The sequence below is a fragment of the Lithobates pipiens genome, unplaced genomic scaffold (assembly GCF_037356315.1).
Source record: "Lithobates pipiens isolate NorthernLeopardFrog02 unplaced genomic scaffold, aLitPip1_a1.2 Scaffold_3, whole genome shotgun sequence".
NCBI lineage: Eukaryota > Metazoa > Chordata > Amphibia > Anura > Ranidae > Lithobates > Lithobates pipiens.
In genome coordinates this window covers 206524059-206549021 of record NW_027507790.1, presented here as the reverse complement: position 1 = coordinate 206549021, position 24963 = coordinate 206524059, and the positions used below count along the sequence as shown (strand labels likewise).

The 24963-nt window shown below is 46.7% G+C and overlaps 10 non-coding genes across 10 annotated transcripts; all 10 read left to right on the top strand.

Moving 5' to 3' along the window:
- Nucleotides 1-16239: 16239 nt before the first annotated feature.
- Nucleotides 16240-16403, top strand: LOC143941555 (U1 spliceosomal RNA). The gene has a single exon (XR_013264242.1). It is a non-coding gene; the product is annotated as a U1 spliceosomal RNA (small nuclear RNA).
- A 2301-nt stretch (nucleotides 16404-18704) lies between these two features.
- Nucleotides 18705-18868, top strand: LOC143941689 (U1 spliceosomal RNA). Its single transcript, XR_013264369.1, has one exon. It is a non-coding gene; the product is annotated as a U1 spliceosomal RNA (small nuclear RNA).
- A 572-nt stretch (nucleotides 18869-19440) lies between these two features.
- LOC143941707 (U1 spliceosomal RNA) lies at nucleotides 19441-19604 on the top strand. Its single transcript, XR_013264387.1, has one exon. It is a non-coding gene; the product is annotated as a U1 spliceosomal RNA (small nuclear RNA).
- Nucleotides 19605-20168: 564 nt separating this feature from the next.
- LOC143941680 (U1 spliceosomal RNA) lies at nucleotides 20169-20332 on the top strand. Its single transcript, XR_013264361.1, has one exon. It is a non-coding gene; the product is annotated as a U1 spliceosomal RNA (small nuclear RNA).
- Nucleotides 20333-20905: 573 nt separating this feature from the next.
- On the top strand, nucleotides 20906-21069 carry LOC143941679 (U1 spliceosomal RNA). The gene has a single exon (XR_013264360.1). It is a non-coding gene; the product is annotated as a U1 spliceosomal RNA (small nuclear RNA).
- Nucleotides 21070-21642: 573 nt separating this feature from the next.
- LOC143941709 (U1 spliceosomal RNA) lies at nucleotides 21643-21806 on the top strand. The gene has a single exon (XR_013264389.1). It is a non-coding gene; the product is annotated as a U1 spliceosomal RNA (small nuclear RNA).
- A 573-nt stretch (nucleotides 21807-22379) lies between these two features.
- Nucleotides 22380-22543, top strand: LOC143941678 (U1 spliceosomal RNA). Its single transcript, XR_013264359.1, has one exon. It is a non-coding gene; the product is annotated as a U1 spliceosomal RNA (small nuclear RNA).
- Nucleotides 22544-23107: 564 nt separating this feature from the next.
- On the top strand, nucleotides 23108-23271 carry LOC143941721 (U1 spliceosomal RNA). Its single transcript, XR_013264401.1, has one exon. It is a non-coding gene; the product is annotated as a U1 spliceosomal RNA (small nuclear RNA).
- A 572-nt stretch (nucleotides 23272-23843) lies between these two features.
- Nucleotides 23844-24007, top strand: LOC143941685 (U1 spliceosomal RNA). The gene has a single exon (XR_013264366.1). It is a non-coding gene; the product is annotated as a U1 spliceosomal RNA (small nuclear RNA).
- A 564-nt stretch (nucleotides 24008-24571) lies between these two features.
- Nucleotides 24572-24735, top strand: LOC143941677 (U1 spliceosomal RNA). Its single transcript, XR_013264358.1, has one exon. It is a non-coding gene; the product is annotated as a U1 spliceosomal RNA (small nuclear RNA).
- Nucleotides 24736-24963: the final 228 nt, after the last annotated feature.

Here is a 24963-nt window from a genome sequence, read left to right as displayed (position 1 = left end):
GTGTACCGATACAAAGATACTGGCTAAGGTATTAGCGAATAGGCTTAGTCGAATTATAGCAAGATTAGTCCATATGGACCAAACAGGGTTCATAGCTAACAGGTCAACGAGTATAAATATTAGAAGAGCTTTTTTGAATCTGCAGATCCCAATGGATAATGATACTCCGGGTGCAGTAGTGGCATTAGATGTAAGGAAAGCATTTGATAGCGTAGAATGGGGATACATATGGAAAGTCTTGGAGAAATTTGGCATGGGTCCTTCCTTCATAGGTTGGATTAAGATGTTATATGATAAACCTAGTGCGAGACTAAAAATTAACAATGAGTTATCCGGGAAAATAGAGCTGGGGAGAGGGACTAGGCAGGGGTGTCCATTATCGCCCCTGCTCTTTGCATTGGCTATAGAGCCCTTGGCATGTGCAATTAGAGCAAACCGGGAGATAGTCGGTTTTGTAAGGAAAACTGGAGAGGAAAAAATCTCACTTTATGCAGATGATATCCTATTGTTTCTGGGGGATATGAGGTACTCATTACCAAGGGCAATGGGATTAGTGCAAAGGTTTGGAGGCTTCTCAGGGCTGGAGATTAGTTGGGAAAAGTCGGAATGTCTCCCTCTGGACCCAGCTGATCAGCAAACGGCCCTGGGAACCCCCCAAATGCCAATAGTGGACAAGTTGAAATACCTGGGAGTAACCTTGACAAGGGATCCTAAGCAATTTATAAGTTATAATTTAGTTCCATTATTGGTTAAGTTCAAACAAAAAATTGCTATATGGAAGCGAATGCCTCTCTCGGTGGCTGGTAGATGTAACCTGATAAAAATGATATGGATGCCCCAACTTTTATATATATTGCATAATGCTCCAATATGGATCAATAGAAGTTGGTTTAATAAAATCGAGATGCTATTTAGGGAGTTAATATGGAAGGGAGGACAGGCTAGATTGAGGTTGCGGATGCTCCAGCTACCGGGAGAGGAAGGAGGATTCGCAGTCCCCTATCCGGAGTGCTACTTCTGGGCGTCCCAATTACAACAGCTAGGGGGGATTGATGAGATAAATGGAGGAACCCCAAATGGGAGATTAGTATTAACAGGCTCCCCACATAGCAAGCTGATTGAGACCCTGGAAGCGGACTCATTCCAGTGTAGATGTCCCACAGTAAAAATGATGTTAAAGCTATGGGATATAGTTAAAAAAAAAATGGGATATAGTAAAATAACAAAGTATACACCTCTTTGGAACAATAAGAAGCTACAGGAAATATGGCGGGTTGGAAAAATTTTAGAATGGGAAAAATGCGGTATTGTAAGGCTTAGCCATTTATATGGCGGCAGGGGTATCAAATCTTTTGATCAACTGCAAAAAGAATTTAAGATATCACAAAATTCATTCTATGCTTATATACAAGTGAGGCATGCCTTAAAGACCCAGTTTGGAAATGTATCATTAACATGGGAAGAACTGCCCTTGCTATATCCAGTAGTACAAGTAGGACCTACTAAAGGATTAATATCTAAACTCTATGCCCAGCTGAGTGAACAGACTAACAGCGAGAGGAAAGGGAGGGTTGAGAAGGGGAAATGGGAGCATGATCTAGGTAATATAACAAGGGCACAGTGGAAAAATATCCTAGCAGCATGCCCAAAGGTCTCGGTCTCTCCTTCCCATAGGATTTCCCATCTGATGGTAATTAACAGAGCATATTATACTCCCCAGAAATTATTTAGATTTGGCAAGAGAACAGATGACCGTTGCCCCAGATGTGGGGGGTCAGGGAATTTAATACATATGCTCTGGAAATGTCCTAAATTATTCAGATACTGGGAAGGAGCGGCAGAGACAATAAGTAGGGTCTTTGGGACCGTGATAGAATTAAACCCCATAGTGTGTATTTTAGGATATAGAAATGAGGAAGTAGAGAGAAAGGGAGTAACAACTGTAATTTTAAGATGTCTATTCCAAGCCAGAAGAATGATTGCTAGGAGATGGCAATCAAACCTAGCCCCCACAGTAGAGGATTGGATGAGTGCTGTAAATGAATATTTATATAAGGAAAGAGCAGTATACGCAAAACGAAATAACTTAAAAGAGTTCAATAGAAATTGGAAAGATTGGATAGAAGAGATGCACACCCCAGTTTAAATCACGATAGGAAAAAGAGGAAGAGAGGGGGAGGGGGGATGGGTACTGGGAGAGAGCGGGGTGGGGGGATGGGTAGTGGGAGGGAGCTGGGTAGAGGACATTAAAGGTATGGGAAGCATTATAACATATTCACGACACATGGTAGGATAAAAGCACAAAAGATTTATACTGGAGGGGAGGAGGGGGGGGGGGGGGTTTGTATTGTTAGAAAGGGTGGGAGGGAGGGGGGTGGGGTATATCACTAGGAAAAATGTAGGAACTGTGAAAATACTCGAGGAAGGATAAAGGGGATTATGGTATTGATTAGAAATTGTTTTAATTTTGTTAAGTAGATGTGATGTATGGATGTTCTTTTTTCATCTCCCCCCCTTCCTAGAACTTTAAAACTCAGGCCTCTGAAAGGAAGGAATATGTATTGAAATTTAGGTAATGTTATTTTAAGATGTGGTCTGTATACTGTGAAAATTTAATAAAGATTAAGTTTAAAAAAAAAAAAATACCATCAAAAGAAAGCTCTATTTGTGGGAAGAAAAGGACGCAAATTTCGTTTGGGTACAACATTGCATGACCGCGCAATTACCAGTTAAAGCAGTGCAGTGCGAAATTGTAAAAAGAACTCTGGTCCTTAGGCTGTTAATTGGTCCGGGGCTGAAGTGGTTAATGACAGGAATAGTACCACTGGATTGGCGCAGGGCCAATGTGGTGCCTATATTTAAAAAGGGAACAAAGTCTTTACCAAGTAACTATAGATCTGTTCGTTTAACTTCTATAGTTGAGAAGATACTGGAGGGATTAATAAAAGACCACATAGACGAGTTCTTGCAGGAAAAAAATATTTTAAGCAACAGACAGCATGGATTAATGAAAGACAGAAGTTGTCAGACAAACCTGATTTCTTTTTATGAGGTGGTAAGTAAAACCTTGGACAGGGTTTTGCCTGCTGAGGAAGATGGCTGCTTGAGTCTCCAGCTCCGTCAGACTGAGGCCTTCCTTTCCATTTTTTTTTAGCGACGAGGTGCACTTATCACCCGCTGTAATGGGGACCTCATCCCGTGGCACTTCGGATCTCGATCCCGTTCCCCAAGGGAAACCGACAACTGGAATAACCACCATATTCCTGAGACGTTCCGAGCCCACAGAAACAATATGGCGGATGCCACCTCACACACTGTGCGGAACCCTGCGGACATTATACTCTCTCCCACGGCCCTGTTCTCTGCACAGCCGACACTAACTCCAAGCCCACAAGCACATCAACAGCTGAGCCTCTCAGACCTCCGCAATGTGGCAGCAGATATTAAAGATACCTTGTCAGCAGCCATTTCGGATCTCCGCCATGAAATCCAGGTGATTGCCGGCAGAGTACAGACTGTGGAGAATGTGACTAACCGCCATCAGACCGCGCTGACCACATTGGAACGAACGACGGACACACATACCCTATACTTGAGAGACCTCCAAAGACACGTCGAAGATCTCGACAATCGAGGAAGAAGGCACAACTTGAGGGTGAGAGGTCTGCCTGAGACTGTAGACAACGAAAGCCTATCCTCGACTGTGTCCGCCATATTCAACCGCCTTCTGGATAAGCCTACCCAGACTCTTATTGCGATGGAACGCATCCACAGAGCTCTCAGACCCAAAAGCAAGGAGACTGATCCACCGCGGGATGTAGTCTGCTGCATTGTGGACTATTCGCTGAAAGAAGAAATCCTTCATAATGCTCGACTGAAAGGTGACATGACGGCCAGGCTGTCCACATATTCCAGGATCTGTCAGCTATAACGCTTAAGAACCGCAGGGACCTCCGCCCGCTCCTGGATATTCTCAGAATTAAAGGAATTACCTACCGATGGAAGTTCCCGTTCGGCTTGCAGGCATCCCACAACTCCCGCACTGCCTTGTTATGAATACCGGAGGACCTGGACAACTTCTGCCAAACCCTGGACATTCCATACATGGACCTACCCAACTGGTATGCGGATTTCGCTCGGCAGCGGCCCCTCTCCCTCCGGGAGCAAGAAGAACCGATGGAGGTACCTACAGCCTCCTTCAGGCACCGTCGCTCTTGGTCCTCTCCAAGACACCACCAAGGACCAACTCCACACCGACAACATCGCGGATCAGCGAATGGCCCTCTCCCTAGAAGGGCCTGCCGGCACCGCTAAGAGGTCTGTTTCTGTTTCTGTTGCCTGAAGGACCCGCACCATGTTTTGGAACATCTTGCATCTTTCCACCTTTGGTACACACTTCATTTTGCTAAGTATATTTTATTAAGTTTTTTTTTTTTTACTTGTTCGGGGGCCTGGATGTTGCGGTATGTTGCATATAGCCCAGCGTGACACCATACTCATACAGTCATCTATGGGTTCCAGCATTACACCCCCCACACCCCTCCTCTCTTAGGGGTGGGTCAGTGTTCTCCTACCCCGCCACTGGTATGCCCGCTGCTGGAACAGAGTTAGGGGTGGAAGTGACGATATGCCGGCCTACTCACAACCTTATGTTGTTGACCTCCTCGCCGACCAACTTCTGCCCTTGGGTCCCGCCGTTGCTCTGAGACATTAGGAGGAATACCACATGATTCGACGGCGCCCCTCAAGAACCTAAGACTGCGGAGGACAATACAGCCCACAACCCGGCTCGAATGACCCCTGCTTACGGGCTTTGGAAACAGACTAAGCGCTCATAGACTCAAGGAATGCTGGGCACATTGCATTCGGAGAGCCCGTGACACTAAGGGCGTCTGTGAGTATATGGGACTCCCTAATGGCTAGTTACCAAAAGACTGACGTGACAAGCTAATAGTACTCTAATGTCTTCCTGCTATCTTTTCTAGTGTACCCCACTATGAGCTTAAATGGGTCGAACGGTAGTCACTACTATCCGTGATAGCTCCTGAAACTCATTAGGAGATAGAATAGAGATGACACTTGCATCCCATGTAGTGCTCTACCGGGACGGATACCCCACTCTTATGAATGCCTCTCTGCCTTCCCACTCGAGCAGACCCATACACACTAACAGAGTTGAGGTTGCCTAGACTACAGTACCAAAAGCAACTTGCTCCGTCCCCCACACTGTATGTTCAGTAAGATAGGTATCCGCTCCACAGAGAGGACTCCGACCCTCCCCCTCAATATCCATGGGCTTGGATTCCAGGCTGTGAAGAATATATATTGAGGACACACTACCAGTTAGAACAAAAACCCTGATTCTGTGTTTGCTGAGGGACAGCATCATAAAACAGATCTGTTAACGTGTTCCCCACTGGCCAGGAATCCCCTATTTGCCATAGGTACGAGGCAGATGGCACCCATTCTATAGCTCATGAACATATAGTAGCCCCCGGTGTGTACGGGAGGCGTAATCTTGCACAGATACCTCACAACAGGCCACACTAGAGGATTCCCACTTCAGAACCCATCCTCTAATTCACACCTTGTCCAGTAACTAAGCGCTCTCACACGGGGCATCAGGAGGGCATTGACAGTTTAGCATAGGGATCTCCCCCAGGTGTATACTCTGACTATGGATCCCTCGTCTCAGGTCACCAAAACCCCTCGAACTCACATATGACTGTATAGGGGCGACACATGCTCCTGAGATCTGGGTTAGTCTACAAACAGCTTCCTAAACTGGAAATAGACAGCCACACTTAACGATAGTCCGGGAATCTACGACATTTCTCATACATCTCCCTGTTTATACCCAGATATACCCGGTAAGATAGGGGGCTGTGATTAGCTATCAGTGGTACCTCATCAATACGCAACCTCAGGGCTACTCCTGCAAACAATCACAGGTAACCTCATTGTCTAACCATCTATCACCCTGTTTTTGTATTCTCTCTTACTGTCTTGGTTTAATTAACGTTTATCACTGTTTGTTCATAAGAAGGTGCAGGGTCAATCACCACTAGGCAAAATGTGCTTCTAGTTATATTGTTCATTAGGCCCTATTGTTGCCACAAATAATTTGCTTGTAACTGAAACGCCATCTGACATACTATGTCTGGTCTTGCATTGCCACCACAGGACTGAACCCTACATAACTCTGCACACTCACCCATCACCATTTAATCCTACAAAATAATCTCACCCATTATCAGCAAGGCTTGCCAATAAGCCAACACGTCAACCAGTTATCCCTCCTCCCCTTAAGAGGTTTTCCCTGTGCAGGCCTACAACACCTCCACATTACCACAAGGCCAAAAGTCTGACGGTCTACTCATGTTATATTTTCCTTTCTGCATTACCACCACCCAAGCGGTGGACTGACTTTTTCATACCAATAATTCTCATTAGCTGCTCACACACAGATCCATCGAACTACACCGACGTCTTGTAATATTGGAAGAGGTGAGTGACAGGTCACCTATAGTCGGTATCTAACTTTCTATCCACTTCTTACATTGTCTCCCTGCTCTCTATTCTTGTTTCCGCCCCTCCTAACCCTCCTGGTTTTCCCCTTTCCCCCCTTCGTCAGCTCCGAACCCCAGACCTTCGTATACTACTCATCTATACCGAGCCCCGCATAACCAAACCCTATGACAACCATGCGGAGGGGTACCGACGAGCCTAGGCTCACCTTCTTTTCCCTCAATGTGAAAAGGCTAAACACGCCTGAGAAAAGACGCCAACTACTATTACAGATGCAGAAAGCCATGGGCGACATCCTGTTCCTACAGGAAACGCACTTTCGAACAGATGCTATTCCGAAGGTACACTCTCCTTATTTCAATGTAGCATATCATGCTACGAATCGAGATGCAAACTCAAAGGGTGTATCAACATTATTTGCCAAACATTGCGAGTTCCATGTAATTGATAAACTGGAGGACCCCAATGGCAGATTTCTTTGTCTATAAGGCACTTTGAAGGGAAAACTCTTTACCCTAGCCAATATATATGCCCAGAACACCCAGCAGGTAGCGTTGTTCCGGAAAATAGCACAAGCCCTGACCCCCTTCGCTGAAGGCACTTTGATCCTTGGAGGGGATTTCAATATACCCCTGAACCCACTTCTAGACACCTCAAATGGGAAATCTTCCTTACCTTACGCGGCACTCTGCTTCATTAAAACCCAATTGCAAACCTTACTTCTACACGACACCTGGCGTACCCTCCACCCTTTGATTAAAGATTTTACGTTCTTCTCCGTTCCGCACAGCAAATATTCGCAACTAGACAATTTTTTCATCACCCAGAAAGATCTCCACCTAATCCACCACACCTCTATTGACCCCATGATCCTGTCAGACCATCATCCAATCTCACTGTCCATCTCCCTTCACGACGTGCCCAATCGCTCCCCAATATGGCGTCTGGACCCATCCTTACTCACAGACCCGACAGTGCTAGAAAATGTCAAGACCCGCGTCCAACAGTATTTCAGAGACAATAAATCTTCTGATATGTCACCTCTAACTAACTGGGAGGCCCACAAATGCGTTATCCGAGGCACCCTTATAGCAGCAATGGCTCAACGGAAAAAAGAGCGACAAAAAAAATTAAAGGAACTGACTAGCAAAATCACGTCGCTTGAAAAAGCACACAAACAATCTCAAGCCCTCCAGTCCCTTGCGGAGCTCACTCGGGCCAGAAATTAAATGCTAGACTTATTAGGCAAACAAATAAGACGAAAATATATTCTATCGTAAAAATATTTTCATGAATATGGCAATAAAGCTGGGAAGGGGCTGGCTAGAGCACTCCAGGAAAAAAAAAGCTGCGACAACAGTGCATTCATTAACGGATGCGTCGGGACGTAAACTGACGTCTACTCCTGACATAGCTTCCCAATTTGTTTCGTTCTACCACAAATTATACAACCTGACCTCGGCTGACCACCCACCAGCTACTCAGGACAGACATGACTTGATATCAGATTTTCTACATCAACACATTCCTACACGAATATCCGACGAGGACTATCACATGCTTCAAGAACCCATAATGACCGCAGAAAAAGCCCAATCACAAATGAAACCAGGCAAAAGCCCGGGTCCCGACGGTCTGACAACAGGGTATTACAAAACATTTTGTGAACTACTAACCGACCATTTCTTAGCAGCATTTAACACATGTACAACATCACAAACACCCCCGAGAGACCTACTGACTGCACACATTTCTGTAATCCCTAAACCTGGAAAAGACGCGTCACGAGTATCCAACTATCGACCAATCTCTCTACTCAACGTAGATTTAAAGTGGTTCACTAAAATATTAGCCAACAGACTCCTCCCTCTACTCCCAAACACGATTAATTTGGACCAGGTGGGATTCATTTCAGGAAGAGAAGTGAGGGATAACACCCTTAAAGCCCCGAACATCCACCATTGGCTACACTCAGAAAACAAACCTGGCTTTTTCTTATCCCTTGACGCTGAGAAGGCATTTGATAGAGTGGCCTGGGACTACATGATCAGAAAGCTACACATCTTAGGCCTTCCACCCCAAATGATTAACTTAATCAAAACACTGTACTCTAACCCTACTGCGAGGGTACGAGTGAATGACCACCTATCAGACTCCTTCTCTATCACCAACGGGACTCGTCAGGGATGCCCTCTGTCCCCGATTATATTCATACTAACCCTAGAACCACTTCTTAACTGTATCAGAGCCCACCCAGACATAAATGGGATAACAATCCACCAACGACAATATAAAATAGCAGCGTTCGCCGATGACCTCCTTTTTCTGACTGACCCTCTGACGACAATCCCCTCCCTCCCTAAGACTCTGACACACTTTAAAGCGGAGGGCCATTTAAAAAAAAAAAAAAAAAAAGTCAGCAGCTGCAAACATTGCAGCTGCTGACTTAATCAGCCGACTTACCTGTCCAGGGCGCCCGCGATGTCGGCCGCCCGAAGCCGACCCGTCCCTCGGCTCTCGGGTCCCGGCGCCGCCATTCCTTGTAAGGGAAACAGGCAGTGGAGCCTTACGGTTTCACTGCCCGTTTCCTACTGCGCATGCGCGAGTCACGCAGCGCTTTGTGAATGGGACACGCTGTGTTCTGGAACACACAGTTCCCAGAACACAGCGCGACCCATTACCCAGAAGACGCCGCACGGAGGAGAGAAGACAGAAGATCTCCGCGGAGGAGGAAGAGGAAGATTAGGATTATGTGCCTAGCAACAGGCACTTCTGGTAGATTAATTTTGTAATTTTTAATATTTTTTTTTTTCAGGGTGGACCTCCACTTTAAATTGCTCTCCAAACTTCAAATAAACTTTTTGAAGTCTACTGCCCTCAATATTACTCTTCCACCAGCCGTATGTAACCAGTGCAAAAGTAACTTTCCCTTTATCTGGAATACCCACAAACTCACATACTTGGGTATACAAATAACCACAACCGCACAGGACTGGTATTCAGTGAATTACTTACCGCTTTTACAATCCATCACTAAGGATCTTAATAAATGGTCAGGAGGATTATTGTCATGGTTCGGGAAATTAGCAATCCTCAAGTTGAATGTTCTGTCGAGAATACTCTATCTACTACAGACGATTCCAATTGTTCTTCCAAAAGCATTTTTCGCATCTCTTCGCAGAATCTACTCCGTCTTCATCTGGGGGAAATTCACACCTAGATTAAGCTACGCCAAACTTACTGTGCCCAAAACTGAAGGGGGCCTGGGGTTACCAGATATTCGCAAGTACTATCTGGCTTACCATTTAACTAGAATACTTGATTGGAATTTACACTCCCAGGCGAAAGACTGGGTACAGCTAGAAAACTCGGTATCTCCCTTTCCAATAGTTTAAACCCCCTGGATAAACCGGATTCACATTCCGACTAACATGAGGGATCACCCCTTTATACACCCGTCGCTGTGTGCATTTCATGAATGCTGCATTAAACATGAGCTCTCCTCCAAATTCAGCCCCCTGACCCCCCTGAGACTGAATCCTGAATTTTCCCCGGGCATGAATAAAGATTTCTTGACCACCCTCTGGCCTCACGATACCATACAGGCTAGACAATTTTATGAAGGAGACCGTTTGCGCTCCTACGAAGCAATTGCAGCTATGTCCCAGACAAGCTCATTCCCCTTCTGGACGTATGTACAAATAAGGACTTACCCCTTTTGAAGAGCTCTGCTCACAAACTGAACCGCAACGACATCTTATCTCATACGGGCTCCTTTCTAAAAATCAACCCGCCACACATGACTGGATTAAACAGAAATGGGACCTCACCCAGAACCTGACTCCAGGACAGTGGGATACCATTTATACTTTCACCCATAAAGGTTCCCTCAACACTCATACACAAGAAAATGCATATAAGATATTGACACAATGGTACAGAACCCCCCTCAAACTACAGAGACTGTTTCCTAACCTCTCCCCACACTGTTGGAGGTGTTCTGATGGGATAGGATTGTATCTTCACATTTGGTGGATGTGCCCCAAACTCCAGACATTCTGGGTGGAAGTTCATCGACTGATTAAACAAATAACTACATATGACCTTGCCTTTACGCCGGCACAATTTCTTCTGAACTTGCCCTCAATCCCTACCAAGGCTTACTATCGTTCTTTAGCTATGCACATGGTAAACGCAGCCAAACTCTGTATCCCGGCCAAATGGCGCTCACCCGAACCACCTTCCACTGTAGATGGCTAGGAGAATCAGAAAAAAAAAAAAACGGTAAAAATTGAAGATCTAATTCATCAGGCGCACGATCAACCTAACAAATTTATCACCACCTGGGCTTGCTGGTTTCCTTTCATAACCACCCCGGAGTATCAAAGAATTGTTCACTCAGACATGCCTGGAGGACGGAGCTGATGAAGGGTTCCTAACACTTTCATCACCATCCCACCCTATCCTTTCAGTATCTAAATATGCCTCGACCCATCATCAATTCACCTTCTATGAATAGGCAGCAACAAGGACCCAGACAACACCTACATTGGACTCTGGCTCTAGCCCTCAACAGAGCTGAACGTTGCCTACCCATTGATTACAGGAACCATGATATTCCACTAAGACGCTATCTCGGTTATTGCACATGGTACCCCTAAGTCCGTCTTCCTGCTGGTTCCATAGATGGAACGGCATTATTTCACCAGGTACACATTACATTTCCTCTGTTTACTCATGTGTACTTGAGAACATTAGAAATCATAGATACCCCAAAGAAGCCTACTATTGGTTTACAAACATGTAGGATTTATAGAATATGTGCCATATCTATAAACAGTTCCGATATTGATACCTTAACCTTTTTAGCCGTAAGATTTCATGAACACTGCTTATGTATTATGCTCTTGTTTAAGACCTCTGTATTGCCTTAATGTCAAAACTTATGGTCTGTACTACTTTTTGTATGTTATGTTATAAATCTGCAATAAAATCTTCTTAATAAAAAACAAAAAAACAAAAAAAAACCTTGGACAGAGGGGTGGCGGTGGACGTGTCATACTTGGATTTTGAAAAACGTTCGATACAGTTCCGCACACACGGCTCATGTGCAAGATAAAGTCTACAGGTTTGGAAATATCAGTTTGTAAATGGATACAAAACTGGCTAAAAGACAGAATTCAGAGAGTAGTGGTTATTGATTCTTACTCTGAATGGTCTAAGGTTATCAGTGGTGTACCCCAAGGTTCGGTGCTGGGTCCCTTACTTTTTAATATCTTTATAAATGATATTGGGTCTGGGATCAAAAGTAACATTTCCATCTTTGCAGATGACACCAAGCTATGCAGTGGAATAACATCCTTACAGGATGTCTCCAATTTACAAGCCAACCTCAATGCTCTGTCTTGGGCAACTATGTGGCAGATGAGGTTTAATGTTGAGAAATGTAAAGTTATGCACTTTGGGGCTAAGAATATGCATGCATCATAAATGCTAGGGGGAGTACAACTGGGGGAATCCATAGTGGAGAAGGATCTGGGGGTTTTGGTAGATCATAAGCTCAATAATAGCATGCAATGCCAAGCTGCGGTTTCCAAAGCGAGCAAAGTCCTTTCCTGTATTAAGAGAGGTATGGACTCCAGAGAGAGAGAGATATCATTTTGCCCCTGTTCAAATCATTAGTAAGACCTCATCTGGAAAATGCAGTTCAGTTTTGGGCACCAGTTCTCAAAAAGGATATCGGGGAACTGGAGAAAGTGCAGTGAAGGGCAACCAAACTGATAAGAGGCATGGAGGAACTCAGCTATGAGGAAAGATTAGAGGAACTGAATTTATTCACTCTTGATAAGAGGAGATTAAGGGGGGATAAGATCAACATGTACAAATATATAAGGGGTCCATATAGTGAACTTGGTGGTGAGTTATTCACTTTACAGTCAACAAAGAGGACAAGGGGGCACTCTTTATGTCTAGAGGAAAAGAGATTTCATCTCCAAATACGTAAAGGTTTCTTCACAGTAAGAGCTGTGAAAATGTGGAATAGACTCCCTACAGAGGTGGTTCTGGCCAGCTCAGTGGATTGCTTTAAGAAGGGCCTGGATTATTTCCTAAGTGTACATAATATAACTGGGTACTAACATTTTATAGGTAAAGTTCATCCGGGGAAAATCCGATTGCCTCTCGGGGGATCAGGAAGGAAATTGTTCCCCTGCTTTAGCAAATTGGATCATGCTCTGCTGGTTTTTTTTGCCTTCCTCTGGATCAACTGTGGGTATAGAATTGGGTATATGGGATTGTATGATATTATTATATTTTTTTTTTTTTTGTGGTTGAGCTGGATGGACTTGTGTCTTTTTTCAACCTGACTAACTATGTAACTATGATGTGACTTCATCAGGGGATCAATGACGCATGAAGTCACATGATGTGATAATACTGACTCTATAATACACTCTCTAATCCACATCTTCAATCTCTCCCTCACCTCTGGCATTTTCCCCAATGCTCTAAAACATGCACTGGTCACCCCCATACTTAAAAAGCCATCCTTGGACCCTACCGATCCTAACAACCTATGCCATATCTCCTTGCTCCCTTTTTCCTCTAAACTCCTCGAGCGCCTGGTTTACAACCAACTGAGTGACCACCTCATCAAAAACAACCTTCTTGATCCCCTTCAATCTGGATTTCGCCCTCAACACTCAACAGAAACTGCTCTTTTAAAACTCACAAATAACCTACTAACTGCAAAAAAAACACTATTCTGTACTCCTACTTCTGAACCTTTCAGCTGCCTTTGACACGGTTGACCACCCTCTCCTCCTCAAAAAACTTTACTCCCTTGGTCTCCATGACTGAGCTCTTCAGTGGTTCTCATCCTATCTATCCCAACGCACCTTCAGTGTCACTTACAATTCTACTTCCTCCACTCCTCTTCCCTTCTCTGTCGGAGTCCCCCAAGGTTCTGTTCTTGGACCTCTTTTATTTTCAGTCTACACCTCTTCCCTGGGTCAGCTGATAGCCTCTCATGGCTTTCAATATCATTTCTATACTGACGACACTCAAATCTATCTCTCCACCCCTCAACTCACTCAATCAGTCTCCTCACGCATCACCAACTTACTAACAGACATATCTGTATGGATGTCACAACACTTCCTTAAACTCAACTTGTCCAAAACCAAACTTATAATATTTCCTCCCCAACGCACCTCTTCCCCTGACTTCTCTGCCAAGAGTTATGGCACAACCATCCACCCATCCCCACATGTCAGGGTGTTAGGTGTTATCCTGGACTCTGAACTCTCCTTTCAGCCCCACATCCAATCACTTTCCAAAGCTTGCCGCCTCAACTTCCGAAACATCTCTAAACTACGCCCCTTTCTAACCAATGAAACCACAAAGCTCCTGATTCACTCCCTGGTTATCTCTCGCCTTGACTACTGCAACTCCCTCCTCATTGGTTCACCTTTAAATAGACTATCCCCCCTTCAGTCCATTATGAATGCTGCTGCCAGACTCATACACCTTACAAACCGCACAGTGTCTGCTACCCCTCTCTGCCAATCCCTCCATTGGCTGCCACTTGTCCAACGAATTAAATTCAAAATACTAACACTTACTTACAAAGCCATCCACAACTCTGCCCCCAGCTACATCTCTAGCCTAGGCTCCAAAATACCAACCCAATCGCCCACTTCGTTCCTCCCAGGACCTCCTGCTCTCTAGCTCCCTCATCACCTCCTCCCATATCCGCCTACAGGACTTCTCCTGAGCCTCGCCCATCCTCTGGAACTCACTACCCCAATCTGTCAGACTGTCTCCAAATTTATCCACTTTTAGGCGATCCCTGAAAACTTTCCTCTTCAGAGAAGCCTATCCTGCCTCCATCTAGCAACTTCACTATTCTCTCCATTAGCTCATCCCCCACAGCTATTACCCTTTTGTATAACTTGACCCTCCCTCCTAGATTGTAAGCTCTAACGAGCAGGGCCCTCTGATTCCCCTTGTCTTGAATTGTATTGCATTGTACTGTCTACCCCAATGTTGTAAAGCGCTGCGTAAACTGTCGGCGCTATATAAATCCTGTATAATAATAATGATAATAATAATACGCATTGTGATTGGAGCAATAGATTTACCAGAAACTGGCTGTTACATTCGAGCCCGGCGCTCGTGGATTGCTGCTGTTTTGCTGTTTTTAAATGTGAGTGTTTGCTTTTACTCTGTTTGTGGGATACAATTTGCCATTCTAAAGGGATATTAGGAGGTGCATCAGGCTGAGACGGGACCATTTGGGGATCTGGGATAATGCCCCATTTTCAAAGAGGGCGTTCAGGCCTTCATTTAGGGAGGATACGGTGGTAGTGGATCCATTGTGGATGATGGAGAACAGGGCTCGGTATTTCCATTTGTGGGAAATTTGGTGGTTGCGCAAGGCTTTGGTGACTGTGACTAGGTTGCACCTGCACTGGTGCCTAGAGAGGTCTGGGAGTAGTTGAAGTGAGACATATTGTCCTGGACGTTGGACTGTTTTTTCTGGAAATGTGAAATTCTTTGGCGCGATAGAGCTGTAGCCCGAGCAGGACATCTCTGGGCATGTCTGCTGCCAGAAAAGATGACTTGAGGACACTGTGGAATCTGTCCACTGTGAGGTCCAGCTCTGATAGTGCAGGTGCCAGGGACGTGAATAGCTTGTGAACATATGGCGAAAACTGGGGTGCAGAAACTGTTTCAGGAATGCCTCTGATTTTTATGTTGTTTCTCCTAGATCTGTCCCTTTAGGTCTGCTATTTTATCTTCAAGCGATAGTATTTTGTCGCTGTGGGCACTCACTAATATTGAAGGACCTGGAGTATTCTCCCATGGAGTTTTAACCTTTGTCTATTGATTGTGTTTCCTGTCGGGTGTGACCAGTCATCTCTGAGGTGTGACGTCCTGGAAGATGAATTCTTCTGTTCTTCTAATCGTCCTTTTAATGAATGTAGTGTTAGTGCACAATATGGCAATATCATCCATGTACCCAGTTATTTTTATTTTTTTGAAAGCTAATTTTCAGTTAAATTCTCATTAAGGGACTATGCATAATCTTTGGTTTAGAATCATAGTTACATCCTTGAGTGTGTCTTTCATTAAATCAGTGTCAATGTTTTTTGTATCATATAGGTATTGATAAAAGGTAAAAATGTTACCCATTATGCCACCCCTGGAATTCTCCCCCTCTATTTCTGTTATCCTTTCCCTCAAAATTTTAATCTTCCTAAAGAAGTACTTGGTACATTTTTCATTCTCAGGCCTTCTACCATGGTTCAGCGCGTCAGCCACTCCCTTGTCCTGATTCGACCCATATCTGGATGATGCATGCTTTCCATAGCTCTACGCGACGGGACAACAGGCCTCGTTTCACAAGTGGAAGCTGCGTTGTGCCTGGATGCTTCGTTGCCGCCCCTCTATGCAAATATATATGTGCTGCTGTAGCGTAGACTGAGAGACTGCTGGATACCCTTGCATGCATGAAGACATTTCAGAGGCTTCCTGGGTGGGCTACCAAAACGAAACCAATACGCCTGACTGTTGACAGGGATGGTGTGCCTTGCTGATGGAATAGCTCCGATTGAAGCTAGTTTTCCAGCAGGCACCCAGAAAGCCCCTCCGTAACCTGGTGGAGGCGTACCCCTGACCGGGGGGGTGCTAGAGTGACGATTCCAACTCATACTTACCTGGCAGGGGAGACACCATGATCACGAAGGTGGTTCTCCCAGGGCGAGGCTCGGCCATTGCACTCTGGCTGTGCTGACCCCTGCGATTTCCTCAAATGCAGAAAACTCGACTGCATAATTTGTGGTAGTGGGGGACTGCGTTCGCGCTTTCCCCTGATTATTCCTAGTTCAAAGACAGACAGCTTAACAGAAGAAACAGCCTTTGTCGTGTTGTTTTTTTGTTTTGTTTTTTTGACCAGGTTTCCTCTAGCACCTGTTCCTTTCTCAGGTATGCAGTGGTGTTGTTGTTTCAATGCTAGTACACTGTGCAGGCCTTCTACCATGGTTCAGCGCGTCAGCCACTCACTTGTCCTGATTCGACCCATATCTGGATGATGCATGCTTTCCATAGCTCTACGCGACGGGACAACAGGCCTCGTTTCACAAGTGGAAGCTGCGTTGTGCCTGGATGCTTCGTTGCCGCCCCTCTATGCAAATATATATGTGCTGCTGTAGCGTAGAATGAGAGACTGCTGGATACCCTTGCATGCATGAAGACATTTCAGAGGCTTCCTGGGTGGGCTACCAAAACGAAACCAATAGGCCTGACTGTTGACAGGGATGGTGTGCCTTGCTGATGGAATAGCTCCGATTGAAGCTAGTTTTCCAGCAGGCACCCAGAAAGCCCCTCCGTAACCTGGTGGAGGCGTACCCCTGACCGGGGGGTGCTAGAGTGACGATTCCAACTCATACTTACCTGGCAGGGGAGACACCATGATCACGAAGGTGGTTCTCCCACCTGTCTACCCCAATGTTGTAAAGCGCTGCGTAAACTGTCGGCGCTATATAAATCCTGTATAATAATAATGATAATAATAATACGCATTGTGATTGGAGCAATAGATTTACCAGAAACTGGCTGTTACATTCGAGCCCGGCGCTCGTGGATTGCTGCTGTTTTGCTGTTTTTAAATGTGAGTGTTTGCTTTTACTCTGTTTGTGGGATACAATTTGCCATTCTAAAGGGATATTAGGAGGTGCATCAGGCTGAGACGGGACCATTTGGGGATCTGGGATAATGCCCCATTTTCAAAGAGGGCGTTCAGGCCTTCATTTAGGGAGGATACGGTGGTAGTGGATCCATTGTGGATGATGGAGAACAGGGCTCGGTATTTCCATTTGTGGGAAATTTGGTGGTTGCGCAAGGCTTTGGTGACTGTGACTAGGTTGCACCTGCACTGGTGCCTAGAGAGGTCTGGGAGTAGTTGAAGTGAGACATATTGTCCTGGACGTTGGACTGTTTTTTCTGGAAATGTGAAATTCTTTGGCGCGATAGAGCTGTAGCCCGAGCAGGACATCTCTGGGCATGTCTGCTGCCAGAAAAGATGACTTGAGGACACTGTGGAATCTGTCCACTGTGAGGTCCAGCTCTGATAGTGCAGGTGCCAGGGACGTGAATAGCTTGTGAACATATGGCGAAAACTGGGGTGCAGAAACTGTTTCAGGAATGCCTCTGATTTTTATGTTGTTTCTCCTAGATCTGTCCCTTTAGGTCTGCTATTTTATCTTCAAGCGATAGTATTTTGTCGCTGTGGGCACTCACTAATATTGAAGGACCTGGAGTATTCTCCCATGGAGTTTTAACCTTTGTCTATTGATTGTGTTTCCTGTCGGGTGTGACCAGTCATCTCTGAGGTGTGACGTCCTGGAAGATGAATTCTTCTGTTCTTCTAATCGTCCTTTTAATGAATGTAGTGTTAGTGCACAATATGGCAATATCATCCATGTACCCAGTTATTTTTATTTTTTTGAAAGCTAATTTTCAGTTAAATTCTCATTAAGGGACTATGCATAATCTTTGGTTTAGAATCATAGTTACATCCTTGAGTGTGTCTTTCATTAAATCAGTGTCAATGTTTTTTGTATCATATAGGTATTGATAAAAGGTAAAAATGTTACCCATTATGCCACCCCTGGAATTCTCCCCCTCTATTTCTGTTATCCTTTCCCTCAAAATTTTAATCTTCCTAAAGAAGTACTTGGTACATTTTTCATTCTCAGGCCTTCTACCATGGTTCAGCGCGTCAGCCACTCACTTGTCCTGATTCGACCCATATCTGGATGATGCATGCTTTCCATAGCTCTACGCGACGGGACAACAGGCCTCGTTTCACAAGTGGAAGCTGCGTTGTGCCTGGATGCTTCGTTGCCGCCCCTCTATGCAAATATATATGTGCTGCTGTAGCGTAGAATGAGAGACTGCTGGATACCCTTGCATGCATGAAGACATTTCAGAGGCTTCCTGGGTGGGCTACCAAAACGAAACCAATAGGCCTGACTGTTGACAGGGATGGTGTGCCTTGCTGATGGAATAGCTCCGATTGAAGCTAGTTTTCCAGCAGGCACCCAGAAAGCCCCTCCGTAACCTGGTGGAGGCGTACCCCTGACCGGGGGGTGCTAGAGTGACGATTCCAACTCATACTTACCTGGCAGGGGAGACACCATGATCACGAAGGTGGTTTTCCCAGGGTGAGGCTCGGCCATTGCACTCCGGCTGTGCTGACCCCTGCGATTTCCTCAAATACAGGAAACTCGACTGCATAATTTGTGGTAGTGGGGGACTGCGTTCGCGCTTTCCCCTGATTATTCCTAGTTCAAAGACAGACAGCTTAACAGAAGAAACAGCCTTTGTCGTGTTGTTTTTTTGTTTTTGTTTTTTGACCAGGTTTCCTCTAGCACCTGTTCCTTTCTCAGGTATGCAGTGGTGTTGTTGTTTCAATGCTAGTACACTGTGCAGGCCTTCTACCATGGTTCAGCGCGTCAGCCACTCACTTGTCCTGATTCGACCCATATCTGGATGATGCATGCTTTCCATAGCTCTACGCGACGGGACAACAGGCCTCGTTTCACAAGTGGAAGCTGCGTTGTGCCTGGATGCTTCGTTGCCGCCCCTCTATGCAAATATATATGTGCTGCTGTAGCGTAGAATGAGAGACTGCTGGATACCCTTGCATGCATGAAGACATTTCAGAGGCTTCCTGGGTGGGCTACCAAAACGAAACCAATAGGCCTGACTGTTGACAGGGATGGTGTGCCTTGCTGATGGAATAGCTCCGATTGAAGCTAGTTTTCCAGCAGGCACCCAGAAAGCCCCTCCGTAACCTGGTGGAGGCGTACCCCTGACCGGGGGGTGCTAGAGTGACGATTCCAACTCATACTTACCTGGCAGGGGAGACACCATGATCACGAAGGTGGTTCTCCCAGGGCGAGGCTCGGCCATTGCACTCCGCCTGTGCTGACCCCTGCGATTTCCTCAAATGCAGGAAACTCGACTGCATAATTTGTGGTAGTGGGGGACTGCGTTCGCGCTTTCCCCTGATTATTCCTAGTTCAAAGACAGACAGCTTAACAGAAGAAACAGCCTTTGTCGTGTTGTTTTTGTTTTTTGACCAGGTTTCCTCTAGCACCTGTTCCTTTCTCAGGTATGCAGTGGTGTTGTTGTTTCAATGCTAGTACACTGTGCAGGCCTTCTACCATGGTTCAGCGCGTCAGCCACTCACTTGTCCTGATTCGACCCATATCTGGATGATGCATGCTTTCCATAGCTCTACGCGACGGGACAACAGGCCTCGTTTCACAAGTGGAAGCTGCGTTGTGCCTGGATGCTTCGTTGCCGCCCCTCTATGCAAATATATATGTGCTGCTGTAGCGTAGAATGAGAGACTGCTGGATACCCTTGCATGCATGAAGACATTTCAGAGGCTTCCTGGGTGGGCTACCAAAACGAAACCAATAGGCCTGACTGTTGACAGGGATGGTGTGCCTTGCTGATGGAATAGCTCCGATTGAAGCTAGTTTTCCAGCAGGCACCCAGAAAGCCCCTCCGTAACCTGGTGGAGGCGTACCCCTGACCGGGGGGTGCTAGAGTGACGATTCCAACTCATACTTACCTGGCAGGGGAGACACCATGATCACGAAGGTGGTTCTCCCAGGGCGAGGCTCGGCCATTGCACTCCGGCTGTGCTGACCCCTGCGATTTCCTCAAATGCAGGAAACTCGACTGCATAATTTGTGGTAGTGGGGGACTGCGTTCGCGCTTTCCCCTGATTATTCCTAGTTCAAAGACAGACAGCTTAACAGAAGAAACAGCCTTTGTCGTGTTGTTTTTTTGTTTTTGTTTTTTGACCAGGTTTCCTCTAGCACCTGTTCCTTTCTCAGGTATGCAGTGGTGTTGTTGTTTCAATGCTAGTACACTGTGCAGGCCTTCTACCATGGTTCAGCGCGTCAGCCACTCACTTGTCCTGATTCGACCCATATCTGGATGATGCATGCTTTCCATAGCTCTACGCGACGGGACAACAGGCCTCGTTTCACAAGTGGAAGCTGCGTTGTGCCTGGATGCTTCGTTGCCGCCCCTCTATGCAAATATATATGTGCTGCTGTAGCGTAGAATGAGAGACTGCTGGATACCCTTGCATGCATGAAGACATTTCAGAGGCTTCCTGGGTGGGCTACCAAAACGAAACCAATAGGCCTGACTGTTGACAGGGATGGTGTGCCTTGCTGATGGAATAGCTCCGATTGAAGCTAGTTTTCCAGCAGGCACCCAGAAAGCCCCTCCGTAACCTGGTGGAGGCGTACCCCTGACCGGGGGGGTGCTAGAGTGACGATTCCAACTCATACTTACCTGGCAGGGGAGACACCATGATCACGAAGGTGGTTCTCCCAGGGCGAGGCTCGGCCATTGCACTCCGGCTGTGCTGACCCCTGCGATTTCCTCAAATGCAGGAAACTCGACTGCATAATTTGTGGTAGTGGGGGACTGCGTTCGCGCTTTCCCCTGATTATTCCTAGTTCAAAGACAGACAGCTTAACAGAAGAAACAGCCTTTGTCGTGTTGTTTTTTTTGTTTTTGTTTTTTGACCAGGTTTCCTCTAGCACCTGTTCCTTTCTCAGGTATGCAGTGGTGTTGTTGTTTCAATGCTAGTACACTGTGCAGGCCTTCTACCATGGTTCAGCGCGTCAGCCACTCACTTGTCCTGATTCGACCCATATCTGGATGATGCATGCTTTCCATAGCTCTACGCGACGGGACAACAGGCCTCGTTTCACAAGTGGAAGCTGCGTTGTGCCTGGATGCTTCGTTGCCGCCCCTCTATGCAAATATATATGTGCTGCTGTAGCGTAGAATGAGAGACTGCTGGATACCCTTGCATGCATGAAGACATTTCAGAGGCTTCCTGGGTGGGCTACCAAAACGAAACCAATAGGCCTGACTGTTGACAGGGATGGTGTGCCTTGCTGATGGAATAGCTCCGATTGAAGCTAGTTTTCCAGCAGGCACCCAGAAAGCCCCTCCGTAACCTGGTGGAGGCGTACCCCTGACCGGGGGGTGCTAGAGTGACGATTCCAACTCATACTTACCTGGCAGGGGAGACACCATGATCATGAAGGTGGTTCTCCCAGGCCGAGGCTCGGCCATTGCACTCCGGCTGTGCTGACCCCTGCGATTTCCTCAAATGCAGGAAACTCGACTGCATAATTTGTGGTAGTGGGGGACTGCGTTCGCGCTTTCCCCTGATTATTCCTAGTTCAAAGACAGACAGCTTAACAGAAGAAACAGCCTTTGTCGTGTTGTTTTTTTTGTTTTTGTTTTTTGACCAGGTTTCCTCTAGCACCTGTTCCTTTCTCAGGTATGCAGTGGTGTTGTTGTTTCAATGCTAGTACACTGTGCAGGCCTTCTACCATGGTTCAGCGCGTCAGCCACTCACTTGTCCTGATTCGACCCATATCTGGATGATGCATGCTTTCCATAGCTCTACGCGACGGGACAACAGGCCTCGTTTCACAAGTGGAAGCTGCGTTGTGCCTGGATGCTTCGTTGCCGCCCCTCTATGCAAATATATATGTGCTGCTGTAGCGTAGAATGAGAGACTGCTGGATACCCTTGCATGCATGAAGACATTTCAGAGGCTTCCTGGGTGGGCTACCAAAACGAAACCAATAGGCCTGACTGTTGACAGGGATGGTGTGCCTTGCTGATGGAATAGCTCCGATTGAAGCTAGTTTTCCAGCAGGCACCCAGAAAGCCCCTCCGTAACCTGGTGGAGGCGTACCCCTGACCGGGGGGTGCTAGAGTGACGATTCCAACTCATACTTACCTGGCAGGGGAGACACCATGATCACGAAGGTGGTTCTCCCAGGGCGAGGCTCGGCCATTGCACTCCGGCTGTGCTGACCCCTGCGATTTCCTCAAATGCAGGAAACTCGACTGCATAATTTGTGGTAGTGGGGGACTGCGTTCGCGCTTTCCCCTGATTATTCCTAGTTCAAAGACAGACAGCTTAACAGAAGAAACAGCCTTTGTCGTGTTGTTTTTGTTTTTTGACCAGGTTTCCTCTAGCACCTGTTCCTTTCTCAGGTATGCAGTGGTGTTGTTGTTTCAATGCTAGTACACTGTGCAGGCCTTCTACCATAGTTCAGCGCGTCAGCCACTCACTTGTCCTGATTCGACCCATATCTGGATGATGCATGCTTTCCATAGCTCTACGCGACGGGACAACAGGCCTCGTTTCACAAGTGGAAGCTGCGTTGTGCCTGGATGCTTAGTTGCCGCCCCTCTATGCAAATATATATGTGCTGCTGTAGCGTAGAATGAGAGACTGCTGGATACCCTTGCATGCATGAAGACATTTCAGAGGCTTCCTGGGTGGGCTACCAAAACGAAACCAATAGGCCTGACTGTTGACAGGGATGGTGTGCCTTGCTGATGGAATAGCTCCGATTGAAGCTAGTTTTCCAGCAGGCACCCAGAAAGCCCCTCCGTAACCTGGTGGAGGCGTACCCCTGACCGGGGGGTGCTAGAGTGACGATTCCAACTCATACTTACCTGGCAAGGGAGACACCATGATCACGAAGGTGGTTCTCCCAGGGCGAGGCTCGGCCATTGTACTCCGGCTGTGCTGACCCCTGCGATTTCCTCAAATGCAGGAAACTCGACTGCATAATTTGTGGTAGTGGGGGACTGCGTTCGTGCTTTCCCCTGATTATTCCTAGTTCAAAGACCGACAGCTTAACAGAAGAAACAGCCTTTGTCGTGTTGTTTTTTTGTTTTTGTTTTTTGACCAGGTATCCTCTAGCACCTGTTCCTTTCTCAGGTATGCAGTGGTGTTGTTGTTTCAATGCTAGTACACTGTGCAGGCCTTCTACCATGGTTCAGCGCGTCAGCCACTCACTTGTCCTGATTCGACCCATATCTGGATGATGCATGCTTTCCATAGCTCTACGTGACGGGACAACAGGCCTCGTTTCACAAGTGGAAGCTGCGTTGTGCCTGGATGCTTCGTTGCCGCCCCTCTATGCAAATATATATGTGCTGCTGTAGCGTAGAATGAGAGACTGCTGGATACCCTTGCATGCATGAAGACATTTCAGAGGCTTCCTGGGTGGGCTACCAAAACGAAACCAATAGGCCTGACTGTTGACAGGGATGGTGTGCCTTGCTGATGGAATAGCTCCGATTGAAGCTAGTTTTCCAGCAGGCACCCAGAAAGCCCCTCCGTAACCTGGTGGAGGCGTACCCCTGACCGGGGGGTGCTAGAGTGACGATTCCAACTCATACTTACCTGGCAGGGGAGACACCATGATCACGAAGGTGGTTCTCCCAGGGCGAGGCTTGGCCATTGCACTCCGGCTGTGCTGACCCCTGCGATTTCCTCAAATGCAGGAAACTCGACTGCATAATTTGTGGTAGTGGGGGACTGCGTTCGCGCTTTCCCCTGATTATTCTTAGTTCAAAGACAGACAGCTTAACAGAAGAAACAGCCTTTGTTGTGTTGTTTTTGTTTTTTGACCAGGTTTCCTCTAGCACCTGTTCCTTTCTCAGGTATGCAGTGGTGTTGTTGTTTCAATGCTAGTACACTGTGCAGGCCTTCTACCATGGTTCAGCGCGTCAGCCACTCACTTGTCCTGATTCGACCCATATCTGGATGATGCATGCTTTCCATAGCTCTACGCGACGGGACAACAGGCCTCGTTTCACAAGTGGAAGCTGCGTTGTGCCTGGATGCTTCGTTGCCTCCCCTCTATGCAAATATATATGTGCTGCTGTAGCGTAGAATGAGAGACTGCTGGATACCCTTGCATGCATGAAGACATTTCAGAGGCTTCCTGGGTGGGCTACCAAAACGAAACCAATAGGCCTGACTGTTGACAGGGATGGTGTGCCTTGCTGATGGAATAGCTCCGATTGAAGCTAGTTTTCCAGCAGGCACCCAGAAAGCCCCTCCGTAACCTGGTGGAGGCGTACCCCTGACCGGGGGGTGCTAGAGTGACGATTCCAACTCATACTTACCTGGCAGGGGAGACACCATGATCACGAAGGTGGTTCTCCCAGGGCGAGGCTCGGCCATTGCACTCCGGCTGTGCTGACCCCTGCGATTTCCTCAAATGCAGGAAACTCGACTGCATAATTTGTGGTAGTGGGGGACTGCGTTCGCGCTTTCCCCTGATTATTCCTAGTTCAAAGACAGACAGCTTAACAGAAGAAACAGCCTTTGTCGTGTTGTTTTTTTGTTTTTTGACCAGGTTTCCTCTAGCACCTGTTCCTTTCTCAGGTATGCAGTGGTGTTGTTGTTTCAATGCTAGTACACTGTGCAGGCCTTCTACCATGGTTCAGCGCGTCAGCCACTCACTTGTCCTGATTCGACCCATATCTGGATGATGCATGCTTTCCATA